Raw genomic sequence first — 7,899 nt, 5'->3', positions numbered from 1 at the left:
TATAAAATATTGATTCATTTTTGCTTATATATATTTTTTTAAATAAAATCTTAAACTGTGAACTATCAGTAACTCCAGCTGTCAGATAAATACAGTGGAGTAAAAATACAATATTACCCTCTGAATGAAGTAGAAAGTAGTATAATATATATAATATATTTCCCCACAGTACCTGAAAGCATCTTCACATGTCCCTGTGAGGGGATCCTTAATACATCCATAGGGGATCCCCACAGCTGCTTCCAGTTAACCTCTGTTGGTTTAGTGTTTCACTGAAGCTGCTGCAGGTCAACAGCTGTCAGAGGAAACATCTGGCTTCTGCCACAGGAGGGCGCTGCAGGCAGTGAATGAAAACACCTGGAGGAGGCTCACCTGCTCAGGATGCATCTTTTACTTTACTTTATTTTGCTGTAATTTTTAAAATAAGACTTTATTAATCCCCAGAGAGGAAGTTCAGGTGTTATAGCAGCACAAAGACAGGATAAAAACATATAAACAGAAAAGTAAACATTAAATAAGAATAAATATCTGGCACTGTCGTTACATAATCTCGTTGTTTTTACATATCTCCTACTTTTTTAAATGTATTTAAGTATTTTATTGTATTGTATTGTATTGTATCGTAATGTGTTGTACTGTATTTCTTGCCAACATTGTATTGATTAGGCTACTAATTTGTAATAATCTGCCCAAGGACTGCAGATGAAAATATATTCTAAAAATTAATTCTCTAGCTTATTCTGTCCCATTTACAGGTGGAAACTGAAATATAAAAATAAAAAAAATAATTTAAAAAATAAAAAAATAAAAAAAATAAAATAAGAGGAATTAGTATAAGAATATATATTTTCTTTTTTACAGTTAAATACCACAAAATGCCCAAAAAAACCTACCATAATACATATTTAGTTAGTTACTATAATTTGCATAACATTATTGGTTAAAAATTGAGCTCTCTAGCTAACTCTGGCCCATTTACAGGTGGAAACTGAAATGTTGTTTAATGTGCACTGTCCCTGGTAAATAAATTAAAAATAAATAAATAAATAAATAAATAAAGAGGAATTAGTATAAGAATATATATATTTTCTTTACAGTTAAATGCCACAAAATGCCCCATGCACTGTCCCTGGTAAATAAAAAATAAATGAATAAATAAATTAATTCATTAATTACAAATAATTAAATAGATTCTAGAATAGGTTCTCTGGGTATCCACGAGTCTCCCCTTTACAGACATGCCCACTTTATGATAATCACATGCATATTCTTTATGCTAAATGCAGTACCTGTGAGGGTTTCTGGACAATATCTGTCATAGTTTTGTGTTGTTAATTGATTTCCAATAATAAATATATACATACATTTGCATAAAGCAGCATATTTGTCCACTCCCATGTTGATAAGAGGATTAAATACTTGACAAATCTCCCTTTAAGGTTCATTTTGAACAGATAAAAAAATGTTCAAACATAGTTTTCATTAACATTTTACTCTTAAATGATCATTTTTGGAGTGTCATTGTGAGATTAATTGTAAATCAGTAACTTTTCTTCTAACATCTTCTATGACAGAAGAAAAGAGAGATGCAGATAGTTTAGATTATAAAAGCAAATGCAAATTATTCACCCTGCTTTAAATCTCTTTTAAGACTTGAATTGCCCCGTCTGAAACAATGAACTGAGACCTTTTTAAAACCATTATTGTCATTTATTTATTATAACAACATTTCAACATCAAAAGCCCTTGAACTGTTTTTTTATTCTCCTTCGGTTGCAGTCGACAGTTTTAGACAAACCGTAACCTGTAAAGTACAGACCGACACGCTCACGTTGATCCATGACAGAGAAACAATAACAGACGCATCGTTTGGCACACGAATAATTACCCAAAATTATTTCAAGTTTTAAAAAAGGTTCTGAGCAGGAATCATTACTGACGTTACTAAACACTTCAGACGGTCTTCTTTACATGCTGCTTCACAGTAAAAACTACAGGTTTAGTAGTAGTGAGAAGTACTGAAACACTTCAGGCTACACCGGCAACATGTTGGTGTAAAGATAATTCACATAGTGGAGAAGTCTAAACTTTATTATCCTGTTATCCAGCTGCATCATCAAAGCTGTCGTTCAACTCTCTGCCCGGAATAATTAAATATTTGCAGGTTAATTCTGCAGCGACCTGCACAGATTTAAACGTTGGCAAACATTTAATTTCTCCGAGCAGACATCTGTGAAATCATGTAGAGCTGCAACGATTAATCAATTAATTGCTATTTCGATAATTGAGTAATTTTTGAAGAAAATAAAAGTCTAAATTCTCTGATTCAAAGCTTCTTAAATGTGAATATTTTCTGGTTTCTTTACTCCTCTATGACCGTGAACGGATTAGAGGACGTCATCTTTATAGACCAAACAACTAATCGATTAATCGAGAAAATAATTAAGAGATTAATTGACGTTTGCATTTGCGTCATTTGCAGCCCTAAAATCATAGAAACACCTTTGAAGATCAAACACGCTGCTGGATAATAGGTAAAATACTGACCTCATGTCCCTTTTTAAAGCCGCTCTAGCTGCATGTAGACGTCAGCTCCTCCACAACAGACAGACAGTAATAGTGGTTAAACATGACGGCAGAACAACTTCATATGTTCAAGTCAAAATCCCTCCTCGATGTACATTTGTAAGCTGCTACGACACACATACTGGTTTTTACCTACAAGGACATGGAGACATGGTTGCATCGTTAAAGGTTCAACTTTCTGCCCAGAATAATAAAATATTTGCAGATTTTAAACGTTGAGCTGCAACGATTAATCGATCAGTTGTCAACTGTTTTGATAATTGGTTTGAGTCATTTTTTAAGAAAATAAAAGTCTAAATTCTCTGATTAAATGTGAATATTTTCTGATTTCTTTACTCCTCTATGACCGTAAACTGAATATCTTTGAGTTGTGGACAAAACAAGACATTTGAGGACGTCATCTTTTGGCTTTTTTCGCCATTTTTTGACATTTTATAGATCAGACAACTAATCGATTAATCCTAAAATCATGGAGATACCTTTGAAGATCCAATGCGCTGCTCAACAACAAGTAAAACATGGACTTTTCTCCTAAAGTTTGTGTACAGTAGAGACCGAATCAGCCAGTCTTCATGTCCCTTTTTAAAGCCGCTCTAGCTGCATGTAGACGTCAGCTCCTCCACAACAGACAGACAGTAATAGTGGTTAAACATGACGGCAGAACAACTTCATATGTTCAAGTCAAAATCCCTCCTCGATGTACATTTGTAAGCTGCTACGACACAGACTGTTTTTGTTTTTTTACCTACAAGGACATAAAACACAAGAAAAGGACGGCATGAAATTACACTAATTAAAACATGAAGTATTAACGGTTTGAAGAGCCTCCATCTCTTCAACATTTAAGAGGCAGAAACGGTGTCATGATGAATGAAGAAACATGACATTCGGATGGAAAGAGGAACAAACTGCACATCCTAACAGAAACACTCTACCGGGTGCACTTCAGATCCGCCGGAGAGTGTTATATATTATGAAAATAAATATATTCTTATTATTTACAATGGACACATCAGCTTGTTTGGTCCTCTAAGCAGCACAAATGATCACAGCAGCCACGCTATTATTATTATTTTTTTTACAGCCCACATTTTTAAAGTATAATTTAAATCTAATTATAGTTGAGTAAATCACGCGCTGCACCTCCGGGGGATCTACAGGATGTCGGGTCGGGGGGATTCAAATAATCTGGATGGCAGCACACAAGGGAAGAACGGGACAAACACTGTGTACACGTAGCAAAGGGTGAGCATGATTACATTAAAGGGGCAGATGTGTGATGTTGTGGTTGCGTAAAGACCGTTCACACCTCAGGCGTTAATCTTAAAATCAGTGGTTTCCAAACGGAGATCGATATGAGGGTTTACACGAGGATTAAAGGGATGAGACGCAAATGTTTCCTGTTACTTAAAATCAAGTTCTCTAATTTTATTCCCAGTGAAACACTGGATACTTTCACCTCTTTGGGGCCTCAAAAATCTGGTCTACTTTCTGGTTGAACTGCTTACAGTTTCCTCTCAGGTTATGCAATCTCAGCAGACTTTGCCTTGTAGCTTTGGGGACGTGGAGACAAAGTCAACGTCAGATTTTCACAGGTTTCTTTGTGATGATCAACAGATTTATCTCTAGAAAAAGGTGAAAACTACCGTTGCAAAGTTACTCTTTAACTTTGTGTGTCTTCATGTTCTTTTTTATATTATCCCTATTATCTTAAAGTCTGTTTCAATTAAAGGAATACCAAAATTATCATTTTTATATCACTTATTCACCCTCCGTGTGTGTTACCTTGAATTCTTGAAGAAAACTTATTTTTTCTCTCACGCCTCCACGGTGAACGGAGATTTAAAAAATGGAGTAAAGTCTTGATGAATTGTAGTAAATGGTTTCCAGGTTTAACAACTATATCAGAACTTCTGTTTACAAACTCTCACACAACTCGTGCAGTGTAATCAAAGTCTCATTCACCCGGTCATATGCTCAGTAAACACATGCATCTTCACTAAAACCTCACTATTTAAACACTTCTACATAAACAGTCTCACGCTACTCATTCGTGCAAGTGTTTTAAATAGTGAGGTTTTAGCGGAGACGCATGTGTTTGTGAAGTAGTGAGCATACGACTGGATAAATGAGACTTTGATTATACTGCATGAGTTGTGTGAGAGTTTGTAAACGGATGTTTTGATTTAGTTTTGCTGTTGTTAAACAGCAGCAGCTGAGTGTGAAGCGGTCGGGATGAGAGTCAGTACGTCTAAGTCTGAGGTCATGATGGTTCTCTGCAGGAAAACAGTGGATTGCGCCCTCCGGGGTGGTGCGTGAGTCTTTGCCCCAAGCGAGGGAGTTTAAGTATCTCGAGGTCTTGTTCACGAGTCAGGGTAAAATGGAGCAGGAGATGAACAGGCAGTTCGGTGCGGCATCTGCAGTTACGCGGGCGCCGTACCGGACCGTTGTGGTGAAGATTTACCAGTCCATCTACGTTCCATCCCTCACCGATGGTCATGAGCTTTGGGTAGTGACCAAAAGAATGAGATCTCGGATACAAGCGGCCGAAATGAGCTTCCTCCGTAGGGTGGCTGGGCTCAGCCTTAGAGAGAGGATGAGGAGCTCAGACCTCCGGAGGGAGCTCGGAGTAGAGACGCTGCTCCTTTATGTCAAAAGGAGGTGGCTGAGGTGGTTCAACATCTGATCAGGATCCTCCTGAACGCCTCCCTTTGGAGGATTTCCGGATAAGCGGAAGAAAAAGGATGGATGGATGGATGGATGTTGTTGAACGCGGCCCCCATTTACTTCAATTCATCAAGACTCTTCTCCGTGTTTTGATTCTCCGTTCACCGTGGAGGCGTGAGAGAATTCAAGGTAACACAGGGTGAGTAACTGATATACAAACGGTCATTTTGGGGGTGAAGTATTCCTTTAAAGTGCTATAAACTGAATCACAGACTACTCTCTGATGTTTGATGATGACTGAGACGTGACTGCAGGTGACGGTTTACAGATAAATTAGATAAATAATCCTGCGTAAGGAGGTCGGAGAACACAAACAGTGAAACTACTACGCATCTTTTCTTTCCACTGTCTTGTAAAGCAAACAGAAGTGCTTGTAGTACTAGTACTACAGTAGATGCAGACAGGTGATTTAGGGTGTGTCTATATTTGGAAGTCAGGCTTGAGTGCTCCCGGTTTCACAACAACTGAGATTTAAAGAGCAGATCCACGCTGACATCCTGTATGTTTTCTACATTTGGCCGCTGGTTTATGTGGCCGTCACCACCAACTAAAACTCTCCTCATCATGCAGACGGGGCTTTGTACGGTATAAGTTCTCAGGTGAGATGAAGAAGGCAGAATGTGGACAGTGTGGACAGAGAGGACAGGAGGACTTTAGCATTAAACAACACATTACACAACATACTTCCTGGAAGTCATCTGCTCTGGGACGGCTGTCAGCTGAGGAATGTGTTCAGATCTTATCATCTGACAAAGTGCTTGTGTGGTGAGAAAGCAGACGTGTTCAACTGATCACCAGCGTTCCTCTTTTTTAAAACAACGAGTGAGTGTGTGTTAGCAGCTTACCGTCGCCAAACACAAGCTTAAGACCTTCAGACGAGCTTCAGAGCTACATGTTTAAATCTTTCATTCAGTGCATTGTGAAGTCTTCATTCCCTTTTGGTAATCCTAAACTCACTATTCTGGAGGTCACACTTGTGCTAGGGCTAAAACAGACACTATTTTAAAGGAATAGTTCAACATATTCTGCTTCCTGTGTGAGAGTTAAATACAAGCTCTGGAGTCTGGTTAGCTTAGCTTAGTATAAAGACTGGAAGCGGAGGGAAACAGCTAGCGTGGCTCCTACAAGAACTTCTTAAGCTCACTCATGAATACGACGCATCTCGTTTGTTTCATTCGTACATGAACAGAAATGTTAAAACGAGTTATGTGACTTCCTGACGTCTTGTTGTTGCCGCGTTTGGTACCACTGTCTCTGCACAGACATCAACATCTGTGCAACGACTGTATCTGGCAACCTGCACTGCTAAGAACAGTGTTAACTAGATTGCAGTTACTAATCAAAATGTTTGTGATTACAACGGGGTTACATCTGAATAAAAAGCTTTTATGTAGACGCGACAGTCGGCCTTCATCGCCGCTGGTTCTCTGATGACGGTTTGGTGTGTGGGCCTTTATACTGCCAGGTTTAACTTCATGTTTTTAGGACTTTTCAGCTTTAATGCCCAGTTTAAAACATTTGTTAGAAAAGTAATAAGTTGCATTACTGTGATGAAGTAATTGAAAAAGTTACATTAGTTATTACTAGGGCTGTCAATCGATTAAAATATTAAATTTGTATCTGTTGAAAATGTACCTTAAAGGGAGATTTGTCAAGTATTTAATACTCTTATCAACATGGGAGTGGACAAATATGCTGCTTTATGCAAATGTATGTATATATTTATTATTGGAAATCAATTAACAACAAATCAATGACAGATATTGTCTGTGATTATCATAAAGTGGGCATGTCTGTAAAGGGGAGACTCGTGGGTACCCAGAGAACCCATTTACATTCACATATCTGGAGGTCAGAGGTCAAGGGACCGATTGTGTTAAAGAAATTAGTGGCGTTAAAATGCGTTATTATTACGTTAACTATGACAGCCCTACTTATTACATTTCAAAAGCAACCTTCACAACTAGAGCGTCAATAATTAATCGATAAGTTGTCAACTATTAAATTATTCGCCAACTATTTTAATAATCAGTTTGAGTAAATTCTTTTATTTACAGGTCAAATATTTAAGATCTTTTAGAGGGTGTTGTAGTTGTTTTTTTCACTTTAGAATAAAACTTGTGAGGTGTTTCCCTCTGCTTCCACACTTTATGCTAAGCTAAGCTGAATACATCCAGACTCCAGCTCAATACTTAAAGCAGTGATATCAACACGTAGTCGGAGGACGGACGCTACAAACTGAAAGTGAAAGTGTCTGCTCCGTACGGATGGAGTCTCAGGATTTGGAGTCAAAGCCAAAAACACAAGAGAACTGAACTCTCACTAGTAATATGCACTATCACGGCTAAGTGCAATAATATATCCTGCTGGAATTGTGCAATATTGTTTATCTATGCTGCTACCAGTTTATGTATTATATATGCTGAGTTGTTGGGTCGATCTATTTTATCTTCCTTTTATTCCTTTTTTGCACCACTGAGAGGAGTTTCTCTAGAGTTTCGTTGTACAGCTGTGCAATGACAATAAAAGGCATTCATTCATCTTTTAAAAGTGCCTATTCGTCAATACTTCGGATTTAAACCCAGC

The sequence above is a fragment of the Sebastes umbrosus genome, chromosome 20 (genome assembly GCF_015220745.1).
Source record: "Sebastes umbrosus isolate fSebUmb1 chromosome 20, fSebUmb1.pri, whole genome shotgun sequence".
NCBI classification, from domain to species: domain Eukaryota; kingdom Metazoa; phylum Chordata; class Actinopteri; order Perciformes; family Sebastidae; genus Sebastes; species Sebastes umbrosus.
Note: the sequence above shows the minus strand (reverse complement) of the source record.